The sequence below is a fragment of the Bos javanicus genome, chromosome 13 (genome assembly GCF_032452875.1).
Source record: "Bos javanicus breed banteng chromosome 13, ARS-OSU_banteng_1.0, whole genome shotgun sequence".
NCBI classification, from domain to species: domain Eukaryota; kingdom Metazoa; phylum Chordata; class Mammalia; order Artiodactyla; family Bovidae; genus Bos; species Bos javanicus.
Genome location: NC_083880.1, coordinates 39,250,307 through 39,277,150, shown reverse-complemented (window position 1 = coordinate 39,277,150; position 26,844 = coordinate 39,250,307). Strand labels below are relative to the sequence as shown.

Here is a 26,844-nt window from a genome sequence, read left to right as displayed (position 1 = left end):
GCAGGGGGATGAAGGGACTCTGTACCTTCTGTGCAGTTATGCTGTGAACCTAAAACTGCTCTAAAAGGTCTACCATTAATAATAATAAAACAACAGTATAAAGGAATGAAACAAATGTACAAAGTCAAACTTGAAGATGCAAAGGACCTACTGAAAGTGGTGACACAGATGATTCTATCAATACGCTGGTCCAAATACTTCAGAGAACGAGGCATTTGGGGATTAATTTGACCATTCCTATATTTCCAAAGGATAATATAATATCATCATTTACGATGATAACAATACCACCACTATTAATCATATTTGCCCCTCTTTGTTGGGCCAGGAATTAAGGCATGTTCTGGTGGTCTCAGTTCTCCTAACTCACATGGGAGGCAGGCGGTTCCTGATCCATCTCCCAGACACCACAGAGGACATCTTAACTTCTCCAAGGATCCTCTCCAAGCTGCCCACAGGGCCATTGTCACCCCGTGCAGAGGTCGCTTTTGATTTCTGCCTCATCCCCGCTTCCTATTTCAGCTCACTTACTAATCACTGCCTTCGCCAGCCACACAGAGGGAGGGACAGTTTCAGAATCCTAGTCAGCCACTTTTGGGGGCTGCCCGTCAGAGCCACTGATGTCCTTATTTATTTATATTTGAAAAGGTTTATTTTGATTGTGTGTTCACATAAATATACCATTTATACACAAGAATAAACGTGATCAGCATGAACATTAGTAAACCCTTGCTACCTCTGTATTTGGAGTGAATCCCTCTTTTCCTCTATAAATGAATGGACCATAAACAGTGTTACAATAAAAGAAAAATCTTTAAGCATATATCCTTTTGCATTTCTAGGATAAGCTTCCAGATGGGGAGTTGTTGGATAATGGTCTTTAATGTTATTATTTTTACAAGGTGCACTGCAAAATACAAGACAGATTGCTGCTGCCACTACTGCTAAGTCGCTTTAGTCGTGTCCGACTCTGTGCGACCCCAGAGACGGCAGCCCACCAGGCTCCCCCGTCCCTGGGATTCTCCAGGCAAGAACACTGGAGTGGGTTGCCATTTCCTTCTCCAATGCAGGAAAGAGAAAAGTGAAAGTGAAGTCGCTCAGTTGTGTCCGACTCCTAGCAAGCCCATGGAGTGCAGCCCACCAGGCCCCTCCGTCCATGGGATTTTCCAGGCAAGAGCACTGGAGTGGGGTGCCATTGCCTTCTCCGACAAGATTGGAAGTCTCAAAAAGGGCTGAGCTGGCCCAATACCCTGGGATTGCCCACGTGGAGCCTAGGCCAGTGGAAACTGCGGCTCAGCTACAGCAGCCAAGGCAGGTGAATGTGGGTCGCGCTCTAAAGACCATGAGTGAAGATGTCTGCGGGAGGGGGTCGTCTATGTGAGCTGCAGCTCCAGTATCAGACCACAAGGGCTTTTCTTCCCTGGGATGCATCAGGACATCTCTACTCAGACACCGACCCACGTGCTGCCAGGGACCATGGGTCATGTTTCAGGTTTATGTGTCTTCAAGATACATAAGGGAGAAGGGAGGCAGCTATGTCCTTCACATGTTCCTCACTATCCTGTTCCAGGTTTGCCCAGAGTGAGGGCCAGGTTTGCCTGGAGTGAATAGGTTCCAAGACGGGAGCACTCAAATAGTAGCTGGTGTTGCCTTCTGAAGCCATTCAGGGAAGTGGCCAAGGAGCATGCCTGGCACAGCGACTGCTGGAAGAGGCAGCCGGCAGCCTTGGAGGGAGCCCAGGATGGGGTCAAGGACCTCACACCCAGTCCTGGACTTGACACTTCCAAGCTGTGTGACCTTGAGAGACTCTCCTTAGCTCGCTAGCCTTCAGCACAAACCCCACCATGCTCTCTAGTTAGCTTCTGTGGCTGCTGGAGAGGAGCAAATGGAAAAGAAAAAGAGCCAAGACGTGTCCCAGTCATCCCTGCTGTCTCAGCTGAGACTGATCAAGCTCAACCCAGTTCTGCTAAACCCCAAACACCCACATGCTAAATAAATGTTTATTGTTGTATGTTATTGAGGTTTTCAGGCCATTTGTTATATAGCACTATTGTGGCAACAGCTTAACAGCTACAGCCAAGGTGATGAAAGGAGCCATAGTGAAAACAATAATAATAAGAAGTAACTTCCAAGAAGTTTAAACTTTGCTGTTGTTCTAAATGACTATATAGTCAGCTTTTCTAGCCTCCCTGGAACTAGCCATGACCACTGATACAATTTTGGGCAATGGGAATAAGGGACAGATTCAAGTAAAGTCACCCTTTCTTCTTGCCTTGAACTCAGATGTGATGTCTAGAATGCCAGCAGCCATTATGTGACCATGAGACAATAAACATGACAATACATACGAACATGCTAAGGGACCAGAGCCCCAAAGAATGCTATTCACCAATCTAATGCCAGAAACCACCTGCCTCTGTACTTCTTAGTAGGTGATAAAATGAATCTCCTATTTGCCTCAGTCCCCATTAATTGGGATTTCTGTACTTGCAGCCGTGTGCCTCCCTAACAGATACAAGGCATAAAAGATTCATTCTGCTGGGTGTGGGTGAAGGAGGTCAGAGAAGGCTTCACAGATAAAGTGGCTAATGAACTAGGATTTTGAAAGATAAATTCTATTTCATCAGGCAATTTTAAAAGTTGATTGGGACTAATAAACTAGAGAACTTTGGTAAAAATAGTTAAACTGCAAAATATCTAAGGTAACAGGAAGTCATCATGGCCTGGGGCTTTATGGGGGTGAATAGGCTCTAGATGAAATGTTGATACACATAAGGACTTCCGAATTGTTGAGGGCAAATGTATCCCACCAGCATGACATTAGCCCCGCTGTTTTATGTGGCATCTACAGTCAGCGGTTTTCACAGACAATTTCCTTTTGCTGCATTATCTGTACTCATGTTTCTCTATCTTTAATTTCAGTGAAGGTGGTACTGGAAAAGCAATTTCTAGAGAAGACTGTAGAAATCTGGCTTTGGTAGAAATCGTTCTAAATCTCCCAGGGAATATGATCAGAATAAACAACAACAACAACAACAAAAAGATCTTCCTTTTTTCCGTCTCTGTCTTTTTCATGGTTTCAAGTGATCATATACAATTATACTTGGAAAAAGGTTTTTTCTTTAAAAATCATTCTCCCCCTCTTGAAAAGTTTGGTGCTGGCCCCATGATGCTATGGCAGGACCAACTCACACACCCACTCTCAGGCTCTGCTACCATTGTAGATATCATTCTGCTGGAACAGCTCACTGCCCTGGTGATTAGAGAGAGACACCATCTCAGCCAGCCTTGGATTCTGACCAAGAGGATCTGAGATTGGGGAGCTGGCTGCAGGGAAGAGGAACACGGCAGATGGTTAGGGGTGCCCCCTGGTCCTACCATGTTCATCAGGCTTCAGGGAACTCTGCTGCCTTTCTGTGGGCTTCCAGGTGGTGCTAGTGGTAAAGACCCTGCCAGACAATGCAGGAGACAGAACAGATGTGGGTTCAATCCCTGGGTCTGAAAGATCCCCTGGAGAAGGGCATGAAAACCCACTCTATCATTCTTGCCTGGAGAATCCCATGGACAGAGGAGCCTGGTGGGTTAAAGTCCATGGGATCGCAAAGAGTTGGACCTGACTGAAGTGACTTCGCACGCACGAGCACACACACACACACACACACACACACACACACACACTGCCTTTCAGTAGTCAGAATTTGCCTCAATCTGCTTGAAGACCTGACCAGTGGATGTTGGTGCATCAGTCCCTGCTCCCTCACTCCCTGAGAGGGTCCCTCCACTTCATCCTCCTGGGTTCCCACAGCTGAATCAAGCTTCAGGAGCCTGTAGTGTCATAAGTTCCATTGCTGACCTTTTAGCAGCAATCTCTCCTTCCCCCATCTCACTTCCTACACCACTAGCAACATTTCCTTCCTTCACAAGTGACCACTGAGTTCTAATCATTGTCTTAAGGTCAGCTTCCAGGAGACCCCAAGTTAAAGTAAGAGGGAAGTGGGTTAAGGAAGACTGTTGCCGCTGCTGCTGCTGCTGCTAAGTCGCTTCAGTCGTGTCCGACTCTGTGCGACCCCATAGACTGCAGCCCACCAGGCTCCTCCATCCCTGGGATTCTCCAGGCAAGAACACTGGAGTGGGTCGCCATTTCCTTCTCCAATGCATGAAAGTGAAAAGTGAAAGTGAAGTCGCTCAGTCGTGTCCGACCCTCAGCGACCCCATGGACTTCAGCCCTCCAGGCTCCTCCGTCCATGGGATTTTCCAGGCAAGAGTACTTGAGTGGGGTGCCATTGTCTTCTCCGAAGGAAGACTGTGAAAGGAACTCAATGCAGCATTGAAACCAAGCTGCACCACCAAATGCAGAATGTTTATAATAAGGGAAACTGTGCAAGGGGGAGAGGAGGGATGTATGTGATCTATCTGTACTTCCTACTCATTTTTTTCTGTAAACCTAAAACTATTCTAAATAAATAAATGTATTTTTGGAGGAGTTTGGGATTAACATACATACATATATATATATATATATATACATACTACAAATAAACAAAAGGGCCTACTATATAGCATAAGGAACTATATTCAACATCTTTTAATAACCTATAATGGAAAAGAATCCAAAAAACATGTGTGGATGTATACATACATAACTGAATCACTTTGCTGTATACCCAAAAGTAACATAACATTGTAAGTTAATTATACTTCAGTTTTTTAAATAGCTAAAAAAATAAAATAAACAAAACATCGTATAGAAAAAAAAAGAAATCAAGGTGTTCCACTCTCAGAAACAACTATCTTCCTAAAGTCGAGTGGGGACAGTAGTTAAGTGTCTGGCAATGAGCTTTTCTTGTTGGAACATAAGTGCCTGACATTAGGCTTTTGATCTCCAGGGCATCCATTCCAAAGGCTCCCGTCTCAATAAACACATCGCCAGCTACACAACTACATGAGGAGACAGGCTGCCTCACCCAGGAAGTTCCCCTTTCAGAAATCCTGTGTGACCCAAATAAGTGACCACTGGACTGACCCCGATTTTCCCTACCTGCACCCTAAACTCCTGCTCTTAGGTTTTAAATTTGCCAATAAAGAGTGAACCAGAGAAACCCTAGACATCCTACACTTGCCCTCAATAAAGGCAGGACCCCAGCTCTGTTCCCCACTCTCTCTCCCCACCCTGGCCACCCATGACCTCACCGTGTGGCCCCCAAGAATCTGGGAGTAATAAACTTTGTCCTTTCAAAGTTCCCTGGTTGCTGTTTCTGGGGTGTGTCCTGCCATCATGATAGAACCAGGAGGTCCAGTCCAGCCTCAACACTGGCTTCTGCTCAGGAGATGCCCATGGGAGTGCACCAGCAGCCCGACCAAGGTGAGTGCACTCCCAGCCAGAGCATTGCTCTCAAAGGCTGAGGGCAACAGACTCGGGAATGTTCTCTTCACCCCACCCCTAGTCCTCTGTAGTCGGCATCGGAAGGTCATCGAAACCACTGCTAACTGAAAAGGATTCTCTCACAGGGACTCAAATGCTAAAGGAGGTTGAGTGTATGTTAATACTCCTGCTCACCAGCATAAACCTTGTCATTGTGTTACTTGATGCCTCTCACATTGACCAGATAAAGCCCATGGCTGACGGTCTTCTCGGAGGTCAGCACCCTGGGGTCACTGTCTCAGAGCCCTGGAATGAGATCTGCCTTCTCTTCCTTTGTTCTCTCGCCTCTTTCTTCCCCACCCCAACGCCTCTCGTATGGGGTCCACTCTGAGAATGGTTCCTGAGTTCCTGAGGACCTCATTTATTTCGCTTGCTTGACAGTTTCTCAGGGAAGTGGGGCTGGTAATTGCCATCTCCCCATAATATCCACTAAAGGCATGTTCTGGGGACAGGTTTCTGTAGCTGGGCTGATGCGTGCGTGGGCCTTACAGGGGTTCCCTGATGGGGGCAGGTACACACATGCTCCACTGACCCTCACAATCATGGCTGCAGGATGGGGTGCTGGTTCAATCCAGCCTCCTCGCAGTGGGGACCAAGTCATTAACCTGGTTCAGGTCAGCCAGCTAGTGGGTGGCAGAGGCAGGATTTGAGCCCAGGGAACTATTTCCCTACTACATGGCTCTCATCACCACACCATGGCACCTCTCTCTCTCTCTTTATACACATATAGACAGATATAGATATATATACAGATTTAAAGATTGGAGAAGGAAATAGCAATCCACTCCAGTATTCTTGCCTGGAAACTTCCATGGGCAGAGGAACCTGGTGAGCGCCAGTTCATGGGGTTGCAAAGAGTCAGATATGACCGAGCACACATGCACAGATAAAAAGATATAGATATACATTATAAAGAGATACCTATATTATATAAATGTATATATATATATATATATATATATATAGCAGATGGGAGGAGTTACCCCACGCCCCCATGCCTGAGGCCAGGGGCGGCGGCCGGGAGGAGCAACCCCAGGTCCAAGGAGCCGTCGCTGCGTGGGCACAGGAGGGCCTAGAGGAGCTATCCCACGTTGAAGGTCAGGAAGGGCTGCGGTGAGGAGATACCCCTTGTCCAAGGTAAGGAGCAGTGGCTGCGCTTTGCTGGAGCAGCCGTGAAGAGATACCCCACGCCCAAGGTAAGAGAAACCCAAGTAAGACAGTAGGTGTTGCAAGAGGGCATCAGAGGGCAGACACACTGAAACCATACTCACAGAAAACTAGTCAATCTAATCACACTAAGACCACAGCCTTGTCTAACTCAATGAAACTAAGCCATGCCCGGGGGGCAACCCAAGATGGGCGGGTCATGGTGGAGAGATCTGACAGAATGTGGTCCACTGGAGAAGGGAATGGCAAACCAGTTCAGTATTCTTGCCTTGAGAACCCCATGAACAGTATGAAAAGGCTAAATGATAGGATACTCAAAGAGGAACTCCCCAGGTCAGTAGGGGCCCAATATGCTACTGGACATCAGTGGAGAAATAACTCCAGAAAGAATGAAGGGATGGAGCCAAAGCAAAAACAATACCCAGTTGTGGATGTGACTGGTGATAGAAGCAAGGTCCGATGCTGTAAAGAGCAATATTGCATAGGAACCTGGAATGTCAGGTCCATGAATCAAGGCAAATTGGAAGTGGTCAAACAAGAGATGGCAAGAGTGAATGTCGACATTCTAGGAATTAGTGAACTAAAATGGACTGGAATGGGTGAATTTAACTCAGATGACCATTATATCTACTACTGTGGGCAGGAATCCCTCAGAAGAAATGGAGAAGCCATCGTGGTCAACAAAAGAGTCCGAAATGCAGTACTTGGATGCAATCTCAAAACGACAGAATGATCTCTGTTCGTTTCCAAGGCAAACCATTCAATATCACAGTAATCCAAGTCTATGCCCCAACCAGTAATGCTGAAGAAGCTGAAGTTGAATGGTTCTATGAAGACCTACAAGACCTTTTAGAACTAACACCCAAAAAAGATGTCCTTTTCATTATAGGGGACTGGAATGCAAAAGTAGGAAGTCAAGAAACACCTGGAGTAACAGGCAAATTTGGCCTGGGAATACAGAATGGAGCAGGGCAAAGACTAATAGAGTTTTGCCAAGAAAATGCACTGGTCATAACAAACACCCTCTTCCAACAACACAAGAGAAGACTCTATACATGGACATCACCAGATGGTCAACACTGAAATCAGATTGATTATATTCTTTGCAGCCAAAGATGGAGAAGCTCTATACAGTCAGCAAAAACAAGACCAGGAGCTGACTGTGGCTCAGATCATGAACTCCTTATTGCCAAATTCAGACTTAAATTGAAGAAAGTAGGGAAAACCACTAGACCATTCAGGTATGACCTAAATCAAATCCCTTATGATTATACAGTGGAAGTGAGAAATAGATTTAAGGGCCTAGATCTGATAGAGTGCCTGATGAACTATGGAATGAGGTTCATGACATTGTACAGGAGACAGGGATCAAGACTATCCCCATGGAAAAGAAATGCAAAAAAGCAAAATGGGTGTCTGGGGAGGCCTTACAAAGAGCTGTGAAAAGAAGAGAAGCGAAAAGCAAAGGAGAAAAGGAAAGATATAAGCATCTGAATGCAGAGTTCCAAAGAATAGCAAGAAGAGATAAGAAAGCCTTCTTCAGTGATCAATGCAAAGAAATAAGAGGAAAACAACAGAATGGGAAAGACTAGAGATCTCTTCAAGAAAATTAGAGATACCAAGGGAACATTTCATGCAAAGATGGGCTCGATAAAGGACAGAAATGGTATGGACCTAACAGAAGCAGAAGATATTAAGAAGAGATGGCAAGAATACACAGAAGAACTGTACAAAAAAGATTTTCATGACCCAGATAATCACGATGGTGTGATCAATGACCTACAGCCAGACATCCTGGAATGTGAAGTCAAGTGGGCCTTAGGAAGCATCACTACGAACAAAGCTAGTGGAGGTGATGGAATTCCAGTTGAGCTATTCCAAATCCTGAAAGATGATGCTGTGAAAGTGCTGTACTCAATATGCCAGCAAATTTGGGAAACTCAGCAGTGGCCACAGGACTGGAAAAGGTCAGTTTTCTTTCCAATCCCAAAGAAAGGCAATGCCAAAGAATGCTCAAACTATGGCACAATTGCACTCATCTCACATGCTAGTAAAGTAATGTTCAAAATTCTCCAAGCCAGGCTTCAGCAATATGTGAACCGTGAAATTCCTGATGTTCAAGCTAGTTTTAGAAAAGGCAGAGCAACCAGAGATCAAATTGCCAACATCCGCGGGATCATGGAAAAAGGAAGAGAGTTCCAGAAAAACATCTATTTCTGCTTTATTGACTATGTCAAAGCCTTTGACTGTGTGGATCACAATAAACTATGGAAAATTCTGAAAGAGATGGGAATACCAGACCACCTGACCTGCCTCTTGAGAAACCTATATGCAGGTCAGAAGCAATAGTTAGAACTGGATATGGAGCAACAGATTGGTTCCAAATAGGAAAAGGAGTACGTCAAGGCTGTATATTGTCACCATGCTTATTTAACTTATATGCAGAGTACATCATGAGAAATGCTGGACTGGAAGAAACACAAGCTGGAATCAAGATTGCCAGGAGAAATATCAATAACCTCAGAGATGTAGGTGACACCACCCTTATGGCAGAAAGTGAAGAGGAACTCAAAAGCCTCTTGCTGAAAGTGAAAGTGGAGAGTGAAAAAGCTGGCTTAAAGCTCAACATTCAGAAAATGAAGATCATGGCATCTGGTCCCATAACTTCATGGGAAATAGATGGGGAAACAGTGGAAACAGTGTCAGACTTTATTTTTTTTGGCTCCAAAATCACTGCAGATGGTGACTGCAGCCATGAAATTAAAAGACGCTTACTCCTTGGAAGGAAAGTTATGACCAACCTAGATAGTATATTCAAAAGCAGAGACATTACTTTGCCAACAAACGTTTGTCTAGTCAAGGCTATGGTTTTTCCTGTGGTCATGTATGGATGTGAGAGTTGGACTGTGAAGAAGGCTGAGCGCCGAAGAATTGATGCTTTTGAACTGTGGTGTTGGAGAAGAGTCTTGAGAGTCCCTTGCATGATCCGACCAGTCCATTCTGAAGGAGATCAGCCCTGGGATTTCTTTGGAAGGCATGATGCTAAAGCTGAAACTCCAATACTTTGGCCACCTCATGCGAAGAGTTGACTCATTGGAAAAGACTCAGATGCTGGGAGGGATTGGGGGCAGGAGGAGAAGGGGACGACAGAGGATGAGATGGCTGGATGGCATCACTGACTCGATGGATGTGAGTCTGGGTGAACTCCGGGAGTTATGGGATCGCAAAGAGTCGGACACTACTGAGCGACTGAACTGAACTGATATATATATAATCCCCTCTAGAAGAGGGTGGCAACCCACTCCAGTATTCTTGCCTGGAAAATCCCATGGACAGAGGAGCTGGGCAGGCTACAGTCCACAGGGTTGCAGAGTCGGACACAACTGAAGCGATTTAGCACACAAGCACATATATACATATAGTATACATCTCCCCATATTTTTTGACTTTTAAAAACTTCATTTTTTATTGTGTTAAATATGCACAAGATTTACCATTTTAACCATGTTTAAGTGTACAGCTTCATGGCATTAAGTATCACAGCTGTACCACCATCACCTCTAGATCCTTTTCATCTTTCCAAACTGAAACTGTCTCCACTAAACACTAACTCCCCATTCCCTCTCCTCCCAGCCCCTGGTGATCATCTTTCTACTTTCTGTGTCTATGAATGTGACAACTCTACTAGAGACCTCATATAAGGGGAATCCTACAGTATTTATCCCTTTGTGACTGTCTTATTTCACTCAGCATAATGTCTGCACAGTTCATACATGCTGCAGCAGGGGTCAGAATGCCTTACCTTTTCAAGGCTGAGTAATATTCTATTGTAAGGATATGCCACATTCTATTTAACCATTCATCTGTCACTGCACATTTGGGTTGCTTCCATCTTTCATCTATAGTCAATAACTTTGCTGTGAACATTGATGTACAAATCTCTGAGTCCCTTCTTGCAATTCTTTGGAGGTAGATACCCAGAAGTGGAATCACTGGATCATATGGTAATTCTGTGTTTCATTTTCTGAGGACCTGCCATACTGCTCTCCAAAGGGGTTGCACCATTTTACATTCCTTCCAACAGTTTACGAGCTCCAGTTTCTCCATATCTTCACCAACACTTGTTATTTTCTGTTTTTATTTATTTTTTCGATAGTAGCTATCTTAACAGGTGTGAGATAATGTGATCAAGGCACAGTTTGGGGTTTTGTTAACGAGTTCATTTTTGAAGAAGTAGTTACCAACCCCTCCACCCCAGCCGCACCCCCGCTCCGCCCCACCACCATCAAAGCCCTGCTGTCAGGATAGGAGACAGGTGTGACAGAAATAGGAGGCAAGTGTATTCCTGGGCCCCTGGCAATCCTCCACCTAAGTATGTTCAAACACTCCAGGAAGCCCATTCATTCTTTCGAAAGAAGAGTCTCCTTTGTAGAATCAAGAATGAAAACTCCCTTCCATTGTCGTGGGCTTCCTTCCCTTTCAGGGTATTGCCCTGCAGGAGTCTTCACTGGACTCACACAGAACAGACAGAGATCAGGGCTGAGGGAAGGAGGATGGTCAAGGCAGGATGGGAGCAGAGAGTGGTGGCAGCAGGTTTGGGCATGCCTGTCAGAAGCTGCTACTTGGTGCCAGGGCCTCAACTGCCCAGAGAGGATGAGGCAGGCTCTGTGGCTCACTGAACAGTGGATGCCCATCTGAAATGGGCAGCCTGTGCTCTGCCCTAACCAGTGTTGCATGAGAATACGTGCTTAGCAAGGCCAGAGCTTCTGATCTCCCAAGAGAGAAGATGCGAGTCTGGACTGTTGGGTAGCATCTCTTGAGGCTGAGTAAGGACTATGGATGCCCTGGTGCCCCTACTTTCTGCCTTGCTGATTCTTCTGCCTGCACCCAGGTCTCCTGGCTGCTGTCTGAATGAGCCTCGAAAGCTCTGCCTCAGGGCTTTTGCACGGTTATTCCCTATGCCAGTTTCACTTTCTCCCCAGCCATCCACCTGGCTCTGTGCCTCACTTCTTTCAGCCTTTGCTCAAACCTCACCTTCATGGAGCCTCCTTCTCCTGCACTCTCCTCCTCCTGTCTCTGACCCTGTTCCATTTCCTCTTTTTTCTATTACCAGGATTACCTTCTAGCATACCAAATAATTCTTATCATGGTGCATATTTTATTGTATGTCTCATTCCTTAGAATGTAAACTCCACACAGACAGGGGTCTTTACCTAACTTATCCTTTGACATATCCCTAGTGCCCAGGGATATCCTAGTGCCTAGGAATAAATAATTCCTAGATAAATGATTGAATTAAACAATTGTAAAACACTCAACCAGCCACACAGAACCTGCCAATTATAAGCATTATAAATTCAGTTTGGGTCCAACTTTCCAATTCTTTGATCAGGAAAGTGGTACACCATCATGTCTGCTGAACATGTAAGCAAAGCATTTGGTATTACAGGTAAACACAGAGCTCTTCACTGGATTTTCTGTGAACTTTACGGAAGCACACAGGGCCTAGGTTTCAGGGAGTGAAGGGGAGGGTGTAATAAGACCATCTGGAGGAACTGATGCTTATACCATGTCTGAGAAATGAACAGGTATTAGCCAATCAAATAAACCAGGACAGAGTTGACTAGGCAACAGAACAGCATGAATAAAAACATGGTTTGTGCTGAAAACGACACTTTGGCTGGAGTACAGATTATGAGTGAGCTGGCACCCCACTCCAGTACTCTTGCCTGGAAAATCCCATGGACAGAGGAGCCTGGAAGGCTGAAGTCCATGGGGTTGCTGAGGGTCGGACATGACTGAGCGACTTCACTTTCACTTTTCACATTCATGCATTGGAGAAGGAAATGGCAACCCACTCCAGTGTTCTTGCCTGGAGAATCCCAGGGACAGGGGAGCCTGGTGGGCTGCCATCTATGGGGTTGCACAGAGTCGGACACGACTGAAGTAACTTAGCAGCAGCAGCAGCAGCAGAGACAGATGAGGCTACAGAAACAAGTTAAGGTTAGTTGGGGGAGTTCTTATACTCTAGACTTAGAGATTTGGGTTCACAGGTGCAGACCATCTATGATGATCAGGAATCATTGTTGACTTTACTGGGAAAACCTTATGATGATGGTGATGATGAAAGTGGTTTTGATGGTATGATGATGGTTGTAATAATGCTGGTGCTGACAGTGATTGGATGATGATGGGGACAGTGATGGAGATGAAGATGGTGATGATGGTGGTTGGTGGTGATGGTGAAGATGGTGATGATGGTGATGATAATGGTGATGACGATGGGGACAATGGTGAAGATGGTGATGGTGATGATGAGAAAGATAATGCTGGTGATGATGATGACAGGTCACACTTTTTGAATACTGACCATTGAGCACACGACCACTGAGCACACTGGCCATATGACTAAGCATAGAAATGCTTTACAACTTAATCCTTTCAACTAGCCCATGAGATACTATTGTTATCCCCACTTTTCAGACAAGGAAATTGAGGCAGACCGAATATAAGTCCTAAGTCACAGCACCAGCACAAAACAGAAACTGGACTTCAACCCCATTTGAATGATTACAGCCCAAGCCAGTCATGGTTCTAACCTTACTTTCAGCAGCAAGAGAAGAGATGTGGTCTGAATGCTCAGGATGCCCACTGGCTTGAGGGTTTCTCAAGACCCCTCATCTTTCCTTGAGTCATTTCTTCCCTTTCTGCCTTTCCTCTACTTCGCCATGATGCTCCCCCTCTCCCATTGCCACTAAAACCGTGTGACATACTCTGGGAGCTCTGAAAACCCCATGTGAGATGGTCTGGCAGCAGGTTTGTTAGCTAGCACTGGCCTCTCCTTCAGGCTCATTGAGAAAGTGACAATGACTTCTACTTTGAGGATATATTGTAAATAATAGAAAATTTAACTTTTCTGGGAGACTTTGAAATTCCAGTATATACTCAACTATCTGCAAGAGGATGGAACTCTTCAAGGTTGGTGAGAAACCTGCTTCTTGCCTTAAAGTTTTTAATAGCAACCAGAGCTGAGTCTTTCTGAGGCAATCCACAGTGAAGTAGGAATTTCCATGCCAGATTCAGAGCTAAGCTTATTAAACAACATGGAGCCTTTGAAAGACGCCAGTCTGGTTAAAGTTATCAAGACATTTATACTCTTGCCTTTCTGTCGTTTTCTTGTTATTCTCTGTCCAAACAGTCTTGGGAGCTGGTGGGTACTGCAGCTGCCAGATAACATCAAACAGTGGACGGCGGCCGAACCCCGGGCAGGTAACCAAAACTTCCAAAAACAGAGCTGGCCTGAGACGTGGGCACTTCAAGCAGGCTCATCATTGGCACCTCTTCAAACTCATGCTCTTTAAATATTTATTCAACATTTATTTACTGGAAGATGGAGGCGAAAACTCATCCTCTATTAATTAAAAAGTGTATATAGAAATTAAGCCTCTTACTAATGCATTTCCAGCAATGCAGGCATAGTCAATATTCTGAAAAATAGACTGCAAAATCTCCCCTATTTTTCTGTAATTGTTATCCTCTTTCATCTTTCTTTTGCAAAAGGGATTACTCTTAAGTAAGCAATGTCTTGTTGGTGAATTCAAAGTTTTAATATCTAATATTTAGGTAGTGAAACACTTTATGCACTATTCATTCTAATTTTAAAATTTCAACTGGTGACATTATTCACAATAGTCAAGACAGAGAAACAACCTAAACGTCCATCAACAGATGACTGGCTAAAGAAGATGTGATGTGTATATATATGTATATATATATATATATATATATATCTTGTTTTATATATACATATGTTATATATTATATACATATAATATATACAATGGAATATTACTAAGCCATAAAAAAGAATGAAATAATGACATTTGCAGCTAGACATAGATATCATCTAGAAATGATCATACCAAGCAAAGTAAGTCAGAAAGAGAAAGACAGACCCCGTATGGTATCACCTATGTGTGGAATCTGAAATATGATACAAATGAACCTATGTACAAAACAGAAACAGACTCACAGACACAGACAACAGACCTGTGGTTGCCAAGGCGGGGGTAGGAAAGGAGTGGGAGCTTGGGATTAGCAGAGACAAACATGTATAGGATGGATAAACAACAAGGTCCTATTGTTTAGCTCAGGGAACTATATTCAATATCCTGCAACAAACCATAGTAGAAAAGAACATGAAAAAGAATGCGTGTATATATATATGTATAACTGAATCGCTTTCCTATACAACAGAGACTAACATTGTAAATCAACTATACTTTACTAAAAAAATAAAAATTCAGCTGGTGGAATGATGGGAGCCCTTATAAAGTACGTGTGATAGAAATCAGCTGACAGTAGCAAAAAGCAGGAGGATCTGTGCTATTCCTACTGTAGGTGGCTGTTTGCTTCAGGTGGAGGCGATCAATTTATTTGCCTTCAGTTGTGTTGTGCTGGAACGTGAGTAAAGAGGCACCATCTTGTTTCTCCAAAAGAATTTTTTTTTAATTTTGTATTGGGGTCTAGCGGATTAACAATGTGACAGTTTTAGGTGAACAGTGAAGGGACTCAGCCATACACATGCATGTATCCTTTCTCCTCTCTTGTTTCATATGCGATGTTTTGTGCTCCTGGGTGGTCAGTGACCTGAGAAGGTGCTCAGGTGGCCACACCGCCATCCAGCTTTGGGTACCCTGGCACGGTCTTCTGCCAGGTTGAAACTACTTCCTTGACTGCATGCCTTTACTGTATCCTCTTATCTGAACTGACCCAGGATACCTTTCTCCTGGAGTGGAAGAAGCTTTCCCATTCATGGTGGAGGGCAACACAGGTCATCCTGCTTTCGATTGGTGTAAAGGGTCAACAGGCTGGATGGCTGTGGGTAGCAGTCCAGCCTGGGGCTGTGTGTCTGAGTAAAACCAACAGGCTTGTGTGGGGCTTAAACTCTCACCTTCATTTTATTGCTTAAGATCTAGTGCAGTTAATGAACCCAGACCAAAGCTTTGTATTATAGTACTTCCAACTTCACACTTCAATGACAATCCACTAAAATCACTCCCAGATGAATACCATGGACTTTTAACTAGGAGGTTCAAAACCTCTCTTGCCAGACAATTAGCTTAGCTGGGCATAGAACGTCCCTCCCCTGGGCTGACATTCAGGGTATTCCAAGGAATCCTTTGTACCCAGACAACAGCATGAATGACTGCTGGTCTTGGGTGTCCTTTGTGCATTCTATTCACATTGTGTGCCCTTAGAAAGCAACAGGGCTCCAGATAGAGATGCTCTCAGATGTTCTACTAAACATCTTTCTGTTGCTGGAGGGACAATGCCTCTGATGAGAAGGGGACCGACTTCTGCTGCAGTCTGTAGATGATGACACCAACATGAGGAACTGGGGCTTTAAGGCAGAAGCTAAAATTTAATCATGCTTACACTCACCTCCCCCAGGGCTAAGAAAAAGCAAGCTGCAGAGCTGCAACTAAAAACCCAAGAGATCGTCTAAAGGCATAAGGGTAAAGCACACTGAAGTATGTGCATGCATGCTAAGTTGCTTCAGTCGTGTCCGACTCTGTGTGACCCTATAGATTGTAGCCTGCCAGGCTCCTCTGTCCAGGGGATTCTCCAGGCAAGAATACTGGAGTGGGTTGCCACATCCTCCTCCAGGAGATCCTCCCGACCCAGGGATTGAGTCTATCTCTTACGTCTAACCTGCATTGGCAGGTGGGTTCTTTATCACTAGCACCACCTGGGAAGCCCACATTGAAGTACAAGAGAGATGATTTCCTGGAGATGATAAAGAAACTGGACAACAGTGGCATCTTTGAGTTACTTCAGTTCTTTCCTGGAATGAATAAACAGGAATGGAAGAAATCTGCCTGGCTGGTTACTCCTGTGAAAGTGTTAGTTGCTCATTCGTGTCTGACTCTTTGTAACCCCATGGACTGTGGCCTGCCAGGCTCCTCTGTTCATGGAACTCTCCAGGCAAGAGTACTGAAGTGGGTTGTGATTTCCTTCTCCGGGGGATCTTCCCAACCCAGGGATTGAACCCACATCTCCTACATTGCAGATGGATTTTTTACTAGCTGAGCCATAAGGGGAGCTGTGGTTACTCCTGCTCTCCCTGTCAGTGTAAGGAAGTTGGTGGAGGCAGCGATGAACCATGGTTATGAAGCAGGAACCAATCAATTTATTGTTGCTTAGTTGCTAAGTTGTGTCTGACTCTTTGTGACCCCACAGACTGCAGCATGCCAGGCTTCCCTGTACTTCACTATCTCCTGGAGTTTGCTCAAACTCATGTCCATTGAGTTGGTGATGCCATCCAACCATCTCATCCTCTGTCGCCCTCTTCTCTTCTTGCCCTCAGTCATTCCCAGCATCAGGGTCTTTCCCAATGAGTTGGCTCTTCGCATCAGGTGGCCAAAGTACTGGAGCTTCAACATCAGTCCTTAAATGAATATTCAGGGTTGATCTCTTTTAGGATTGACTGATTTGATCTCCTTGCAATCGAAGGGACTCTCAAGAGTCTTTTCCAGCACCACAATGCAAAAGCATCAATTCTTCGGCACTCAGCCTTTTTTGTGGTCCAACTCTTATAACTGTACATGACTACTGGAAAAACCATAGCTTTGACTATATGGATGTCTCTGCTTTTTAATATGCTGTCTACATTCATATAGCTTTTCTTTCAAGGAGCAAGCATCTTTTAATTTTGTGGCTGAAATCACCATTTGCAGTGATTTTTATTGGAGCCCAAGAAAATAAAATCTGTCACTGTTTCCAATTTTTCCCCATCTATTTGCCATAAAGTGATGGGACCAGATGCCATAATCTTAGTTTTCTGGACGTTGAGTTTTAAGCCAGCTTTTTCACTCTCCTCTGTTACCCCCATCAAGAGGCTCTTTTAGTTTCTCTTCTCTTTCTGGCATTAAGAGTGGTATCATCTACATTTCTGAAGTTGTTGATATTTTTCCCAGCATTCTTGATTTCAGCTTGGGATTCATACCCTGTCCTTTTACATGATGTACTCTGCATATAAGTTAAATACGCATGGTGACAATATACAGCATTGATATACTCCTTTCCCAATTTTGAACCAGTCCATTGTTCCATGTCTGGTTCAAACTGTTGCTTCTTGATCTGCATATAGGTTTCTCAGGAGGCAGGTAAAGTGATATGGTATTTCCATCCCTTTAAGAATTTTCCGCAGTTTGTTGAGATCCACATAGTCAAAGCCTTTCGCGTAGTCAAGAAAGCAGGAGTAGGTGTTTTTTTGGAATTCCCTTGCTTTTTCTATGATCGCCTGCTCCATATCTCAGTAGTGTGGCCTGAGGTGAGCATTTCAACTGCATTAAGGTTTCAGTTTTCCTTGTTTGTAAAATGGGGATAACAGTATCTACCTCAAGTGGTTGTTTTGAAATTAGATCATGTAGAATTCTTAGCACCACAGCTGGAATGTTGCAAGTGTTCAATAAATGCTGAATAATATTACTGGGTCATCATTATTTCAATCACCTTGTTAGAAAGAAAAGTGGAACCAACTGAACTGAAATAGACTCAGAGAATCATTCCTATTTTTCTTCTTTACACAAACACAAGGCAAGATGAGCAGGCATCTTCCTCTCTCCGACTGCATCTGGGGGTCACTGAACTGGAAGCAGGCACTCAAAAATGGTTTCTTTTTCCTTCCTTGTCTCATAAGAGCTGATCCCCATCCAAGGAAACCCAACCCAAGTTTCACATTCCAACAAACACAGGATTTAGGACTCCCCAGCGGTCAACGGGGAAGGCCAACACAATGGTAAAATCCAACCAACCCCTGGATCCGATGTTAATTACAACTGAAAAGCAGATGGTATCTAAATCTAGGCCCATCTGTTCCCTGTCTGTGGGAAGTTTCCCCAGCGGAGAAGACAGAGCCACAGCCAACTTCCTCTTGCCCCAAGGAAGACGGGACTTTTGCATTTAAGAAAACATCTTCTTGTTTGTCATGATAAGATTGTCTCTGATCTACAAAACCACAGAAAATTTAGGTCAGACACCCAACCAGGCAAAGTCAGTGGGACAACCTCAGGAATGTAGACAGCTACTCAAGTTCAAGCTCCCACCACAAGTGAAGCATTTTGGAGATAAGAAAATATTTGAATATGACTTGTGCCTTGGTTTATAAAATTCCCCCTACACTCCATATAGAATTCCCATTATGATGTGGCCTAGATGAGAGAATTACTTGATTGGATTCTATTACTCATATGCTTTTAAACTGTGGTGTTGTAGAAGACTCTTCAGAGTCCCTTGGACTGCAAGGAAATCAAACCAGTCCATCCTAAAGGAAATCAGTCCTAAATATTCATTGGAAGGACTGATGCTGAAGCTGAAAATCCAATAATTTGGCCACCTGATATGAAGAATTGACTCACTGAAAAAGGCCCTGAAAGACTGAAGGCAGAAGGAGAAGGGGATGACAGAGGATGAGATGGTTGGGTGGCATAACCAACTTGATAGACATGAATTTGAGCAAGCTCCAGGAGTTAGTGATGGACAGGGAAGCCTGCCGTGCTTCAGTCCATGGGTCTCAAAGAGTCGGACATGACTGAGCGATTGAACTAAACTATTACTCATACTTACATCATCTGTCTTTTTTTATTGGAATATAATTGTTCTACAATGTTAGTTTCTACTGTACAATGAAGTGAGTCAGCCATTTGTATACATATATCTCTGCCTTCCTGAGCCTCCCTTCCACCCACTCCCCCATTCCACCCCTCTAGGTCATCGTGAGTACCAAGCTGAGCACCCTGTGCTATACAGCTGCTTCCCACTAGCTATCTGTTTTACACAGGGTAGTGTGTACAGGTCAATTCTATGATCTCAGTTCCTTCCCCCACAAGTCCGTTCTCTGTGTCTGTGTCTCTGTTCCTGCACTGCAAATAAGTCATCAGTACCATCTTTCTAGATTCCACATAAATGTGTTAATATGTGTTAATATGTTAATATTTGTTTTATTTGAATTATTTGGTTGGTTTTTATTGAGTAATAAAAACTCAATATTCAGCATTGAGTAATACTCAACATTGAGTAATAAAACTCATACTTACATTACCTGTCTTTTAAACAACTGACAAAGAGATAATTTCTCATTTTCCATTCTTTAAAGAAAACAAAATCTACTAATTGAAGAAGAATGAACATCAAGGCTCTCTTGGGGAATGCCAGTGTCCCTGGGTCTGGTCAGGTGGGGACACTGAATCCACAGATAAGAACTAATAAAGAAAGCATTACCTTACAGACACCAAAAGCACCTCTTCTCTACTGCATTTTATCAGCCAGTTTGCACCAAACAAGGTGCCTTTGACTGTGAAAGAAGGACCATAATGGTTGTTTACTACTGCTAATAGAGTGTTTAAAGAAGCTCGAGGTGCATGGAGTAGATGCTCTGGATGCCCCTTGGACAGCTTAAGAACCTGGCGGTTTCCTTCCCAGGATCGCTTCCCACCTTACCTGGGGCCAGTGCCTCCGTGCATTTCTGCCTAAGGCCTCCTCCTGTACTGGAAAGCTTCCCTCAGCCCATGGGCAGAGCTGCCTGATGGTGCTCAGGATAACATGGGGTCAACCATCAACAAAAGGGGACAGGGTAGGAGTCAGTGCACTACACCCAGCCTGCTCAATCCCAACTGGACAATCTTGAGTCGTGTCTACATCACCCCTTGAGATCCACAGTGGGGTTCAGTTCAGTCACTCAGTTGTGTCTGACTCTTTGCGACCCCATGGACTGCAGCATGCCAGGCCTCCCTGTCCATCACCAACTTCCAGAGTTTACTCAAGCTTATGTCCATCGAGTCATTGAAGCCATCCAACCATCTTATCCTGTCGTCCCCTTCTCCTCCCGCCTTTAAAGACCCTTTCCCAGAATCAGGGTCTTTTCAAATGAGTCAGTTCTTCACATCAGTTGCCCAAAGTATTGGAGTTTCAGCTTCAGAATCAGTCCTTCCAATGAATATACAGGACTGATTTCCTTGAGGATGGACTGCTTGGATCTCCTTGCAGTCCAAGGGGCTCTCAAGAGTCTTCTCCAACATCACAGTTCAAAAGCAGCAATTCTTCGGCACTTAGCTTTCTTTATAGTCCAACTCTCACATCCATACATGACTACTGAAAAAAACATAGCCTTAATTAGATGGACCTTTGTTGGCAAAGTAATGTCTCTGCTTTTTAATGTGCTGTCTAGGTTGGTCATAACTTTTCTTCCAAGGAGAAAGAGTCTCTAAATTTCATGGCTGCAGTCACCATCTGCAGTGATTTTGGAGGCCCCCAAAATAAAGTCTGTCACTGTTTCCACTGTTTCCCCATCTATTTGTCATGAAGTGATGGGACCAGATGTCATGATCTTAGTTTTCTGAATGTTGAGTTTTAAGCCAACTTTTTCACTCTCCTCTTTCAACTTCATCAAGAGGTTCTTTAGTTCTTCTTCGCTTTCTGCCATAAGGGTGGTGTCATCTGCGTATCTGAGGTTATTGATATTTCTCCCAGTGGGCCAAGCTATTCACAGCATTAACAGCTCTTTCTTACCCCCTTGGTTGGCTCCCCTCCTTCCCTGTCTTGTCTCCCTGACTACCTATCTCCTGCTTCTTGGGCTTCACTTCAAATACATGCCCTGTGGCCAGTGGTATGCTGGAGCAGCCCCATGCCAGCTCATAAGGACCAGTTATTAAGCTTTCAAGAATGTTCTAAGTCCATTGATGTATTGGTAGCTTAAAATTAGTCATGGTGTAGATAGTTACAGCATGGAAAATGCTAAAAATCACAGCTTTTTCCCTCAGGAGAACCAGGTGTTAAATATTTACCAGCACACCACAGTCTTCAGCCTAGTCCTTGCTTCTGGGTTTGTTTTGGGCACACCGAAACTAAGTGTGAGTAGCAGGTGCCCCACTGAACCAACCCATGAGCATTTAGGGAACAAAAGAATCAAATTTGCCATGATTATTACAATCATTCCTTCACCGGCCAAATGACTGATTCCTCATGAACTTAACTAGAGGAATAGGATTTACTTCTAAATTAAGAGTTAAGGAAGGAGGTAGAGAAATTGAAAGGGGAAAAACAAAACTTTTGCCACTTGAAATTCATCCCAGAGGAAAATATAGAAGAAAATCTTCATGACTCTGGGTTACACAAAAATTTATTAGATAGAAACACTAAAATTTTAAGGGAAACCAGGAAAGAAAAATAAGGATAAAATGGACAACATCAAAATTAAAAACAAAACAAAACGTTGTTCTTTAAAGGTACTGTTAAGAAAATGAAGAGGAAGGCCATAGACTGGGAAAAAAGTTGCAATATATATGCAACTGTATATATATATATATATATAGGTTTCCATATATATAAGTGATGTATGTGGGCTTCCCTTGTGGCTCAGCTGGTAAAGAATCCTCCTGCAATGCAGGAGACACGGGTTTGCTCCCTGGATTGGGAAGATCCCCTGGAGAAGGGAAAGGCTACTCACTCCAGTATTCTGGCCTGGAGAATTCCACGGACTGTATAATCCATGGGGTCACAGAAGTCGAACATATATATATGTATATATAAAACTTGTATTCAACAAAAATAAAGAACACTTACAATTCAAAAATAAGGAGACAAATAACCCAATTGAAAACATACAATATTTGAACAGACACTGAAGAATATAAATGAATGAGAAATAAGATTATTAAAAAATGCTCAATATTATTAGTCATTAGGAAAATGCAAGTTAAAAAGCACAATGAGATACCTCTACACATGCATTAGAATGGCTGAAATTAAAAAGACCAGCAGTATTGAGTGTTGGTGAGAAGGTAGAGGTACTAGAATATTCATCACTGGTAGGAATGAACACACTTTCCAACAAGTGTGTTGGAAAAATATTACAAAGTTGAACATATACTTGCAAACCACCCCCCAGGTATTTACCCAAGAGAAATGAGACCATCTGTAGGCACTAACTCGTGTACACGGATGTTCATAGCATCATAATAACCCCAATCTGGAAACAACTAGATGTGGTTGGATAAAAAACAGTGGTGCTGCTGCTAAGTCGCTTCAGTTGTGTCCGACTCTGTGCGACCCCAGAGACGGCAGCCCACCAGGCTCCCCGGTCCCTGGGATTCTCCAGGCAAGAACACTGGAGTGGGTTGCCATCTCCCTCTCCAGTGCATGAAAGTGGAAAGTGAAAGTGAAGTCGCTCAGTCGTGTCCGACTCCTAGCGACCCCATGGACTGCAGCCCACCAGGCTCCTCCATCCATGGGATTTTCCAGGCAAGAGTACTGGAGTGGGGTGCCATTGTCTTCTCCTGTACAAGTGGATTCTGTTATTTTAGTTGCTAAGTTGTGTCCAACTCTTTTGTAAGCCCATGGACTGTAGCCCACCAGGCTCCTCTGTCCATGGGATTTCCCAGGCAAGAATACTGGAGTGGGTTGCCATTTCCTTCTCCAGGGGATCTTCCTGACCTAGGGATTGAACCCATGTCACCTACACTGGCAGGCAGATTCTTTACCACTGAGCCACAGGGAAGCCCACAAATGAATTGTATTTGGTAATAAAAGGGGATAAACTCCCTGCATATACAACCCATACACATGACTACATGGATGGATCTCAAAAGCATTATGCTAAGTGATGAAGTTTATATTGCCAGTAGTAAGATCACTGTCCAACCTGCCCCCCATGTGACATGCTGCAAAGAGTATCAGGTCACTTCAGTATTTCAGCTGAACAGGTATGACCTAACCAAATCATAAGAAAACTGAACACAAAGCCAGACTGGCCTGGACTCTTTAAAATTAGGAGGATCATGAAAGATAAAGATTAAGGATTTGTCATGGATTGTAAGCAATTACAGGGACATACAGTAAATGCAATGTGGGGTCCTAGGTTGGACCAGAAAAAAATAACCTGGTAAAATTTGAATAAGTTCTGTAGTCAGTTAATAGTACCACAGCAATGTTATCTAGTTTTGATAACTCTATTACAGTTATAGGAGACATTACCATCAGGCGAAGCTTGGTGAAATGTATGTGGAGAATTTCTGTGTTATGGTGGCAGCTCTTTCTGTAAGTCTAAAATTACTCTTAGGGAGTTCCCTGGTGGCTCGGTGGTGAAGAATCCACCTGCCAGTGCAGGGGACACGGGTTCAATCCCTGGTCTGGGAAGATCCCACATGCCTTGGGGCAACTAAATACAGCTCTGGAGCCTGCATGCCCTAGAGTCCATGCTGCCCAGCAAGAGAAGCCACCACAATGAGAAGCCCGTGTACCACACCTAGACAGCAGCCCTCACTCGCGGCAGCTAGAGAAAGCCACAGACACAGCAACGAGGACCCAGTACAACCCAAAATAAACAGATAGTTTTTAAATAGGTTTTTTAAAATGGCAATTTTTAGCATGCAAATCATACCTCAATAAAGGTGATTTAAAAAATAAGCAGTCCAAGCGAAGGGACTCAGCCATATGTATACTTGTATCCATTCTTTCCCTAATCCCCCTCCCATCCAGGCTGGCACATAACGTTGAACAGAGTTCCCTGTGCTATAAAATAGGTCCTTGTTGGTTAAAGACAGTAAAATGCTAAGAATAAAATTAATCTAAGCTAAATAAAGACTGTATATGCAGCCAGATTTCAATTAAGCAACTATACAGGCATAGGAAATGATACTGCTTAAAAATTTATTTCAGAAGATTATACATCTACCTATAAACTAAACAATATGTTATGGCAAACCCGGGCTTCCCTGATAGTTCAGTTGGTAAAGAATCTGCCTGCAATGTGGGAGACGCTGGTTCAATTCCTGGGCTGGGAAGATCCGTTGGAGAAGGGAACAGCTACCCAATCCAGATTCTGGCCTGGAGAATTCCGTGGACTATATAGTCCATGGGGTCGCAAAGAGTCGGACACGACTGAGTGACTTACTTCACTTCACATGGCAAATCTATAGAGAAGCGTGAGGGAAAGATTTAAAATTAAGAAGGACAGTGGACAACTTGAGGGTGAGTGGAAGCGGCATAGAAGAATGGGGCACTCCTGGGGGAAATGGCACTGGTTATCTTCTATTTCTTAAGTTGGATGCTGGTTTTTAGATATTTGTTTACTATGTTCCATGGCTTATATAAATGTTTTATATGGTCTTTTAAATGTATCAAATTATTAAAAATTAAAAAAACATAAAAGTTAAAATTTGTGCAAATATATATATATATAAAAGCAGTTCCAATGTAACTCAGAAAATCTGTTGCTACTTCAAGGGGCCTGAAATGAGGACACAGTGAGCACAGGAATCTGCATCCTCACGTTTTCCCCACCATCCCTGACCTTATGTCATGCTTCAATCAAGCATGACCTGTTTTTCCTTGTTTTATATACATGTCTGAATATCTACATACATGCATACATAGAGATATACACACTTATTTTTCTTATGCCTTCATTCAAAAGGGGGCAGGTTACTGCTAAAAACTGCTAAACTTTTTCAATAATAGGATTATATTTTGAAACATTCAAATCTAACTTTTTTAAAGAAGAAACCCATCTTTAAGAAAAATGGAAGTATGCAGATGGTTTTAGAGATGGGTGCCAAGTCTGATGTGTGATGCCAACAGCTGGACACAGATGAGCCGGTAGATGTTGAGCAACTGACACTCTGGATGCGGGGGAAGCCCTGATATGAAGCATTTGCTGATATCTGTGGTGTAAATACTGCCATCATGGCCAGTGTTAGACCACTGCCATGATGGCGAAGTTGGGAAAAGACGGACATGCACAGTTCGCTATTGTGAGCCAGGTAGAGCCATCGCCAGCACACCCATGGGGCAGATGCGGCTGGAGAAGGGGGTGGAGCTCTGTGTATGGGTGCTTGGGAGACAGGCCCTCGTGTGTGTTTGGAGGTGGAAGGTCCTCTTTATCTGGCTGATAAAAGCCATAGACAAGTCATGTTGTCTCCATCACAGCAGAGCTAAGGTGTGGAGAGAAAAGAATCAGTTTGCACTCACAAGCATGTGAGCTGCACAATTAGGAATCACCCAGGGACCCGAGCCCCAAGAGGATGCTGTGCTAGAGAAGAGCGTTTTGCCTGCAGACCCCAAAGGGCGGGGCTCTGGACAAGCCCAGAGGCTTATGCATCTCATTGGCAGGATGTAAGAACCAGTCAGACTGTGGAGAAGGCCCTACATCTCAGGCCACCTGGAATGAAAGGAAAAAAAAATTTTTAATGGATTTGGAGAAGTATGGGGAATGTCCACACTTAGTGTTTTCTAGTTGACTCTTTTTCTATAATTTTGGGGTTTGAGGTCAGTAAGGATGTAGCACAGGCCTATCTGTGCCTTAAGAGAGAAAATGCTCCACAGAGGAAGAATGACATGAACCTGACCACTCAGGAGTCTTGCAGAAAAGCATCCCAATCAGGTGTCACAAACCTGATAGAGAAGTGAGCTACATCTGAGCCGTCCAAGCTGCCAAGCTGACACTGTCCTTCCTTCCTCTCTCCTCCCTTTCTCCCTTCCTTCCACCCTCCCTCCATTCCTTACAAAGCATGAGCTACTACAGCAACATTTTTCAGTCTGGCTAAAACCACTGCCTCCTTCTCAATGTGATGCGATTATTTAGGGCTTGCTGGAAGAAAGCCCACACTTATTAAGTGGCTTACCTGGATGGTGAAATTATTCAGCTGCTTCGGAATTCTCTGCCTCTTTGAGTGATGGGGTGGGGGAGAGGACGATTTAATAAGACAAACTTATTATTAACCCCAAGACCAATTTTCTCAGGAGAACACACTACCAGGGAGGAAGGAGTTGTATTTTTGGATTCTCTTTATGCCTACGGCGAACAGTGGAGAACAGGAACAGCGGCCACTTTTGATGCCCGTGGTGTCTCTTTTTCTGCATCTTTCTGATGGTCAGCCTTTCCTTGACTTGGAATGATGAAACATCAAGGTGATATATTTGCCATACAGAGGAGGGGGTCCTTGAAAGCTCAGGACGATTCACAGTGTCCTCTGGTCATTTACAGAATTAATTCTGGGGCCTTCTTTTCCCCTTAAAATAGGAGACTTATCTGAGGAGGTCCTTTGATGCATGAATGAGCTTCATTTTATAAATGAAAAACTGAGTTCTACTGAAGAGTGCATGGTTGTTTCTGGAGGGGACAGACCAAGTCATGGATGCCACTGCACTAGAAGCAGCTTTCACGAACTCTTTCCAGACCAGAGGTTTTTGGAACA

At 43.9% G+C, this 26,844-nt stretch overlaps 1 protein-coding gene across 1 annotated transcript in view; it reads right to left on the bottom strand.

The window, feature by feature from the left end:
- Positions 1-26,844, bottom strand: part of SLC24A3 (solute carrier family 24 member 3) — a 428,326-nt gene that overhangs the window by 102,987 nt on the left and 298,495 nt on the right. The gene's annotated exons all lie outside the window — the stretch shown is intronic.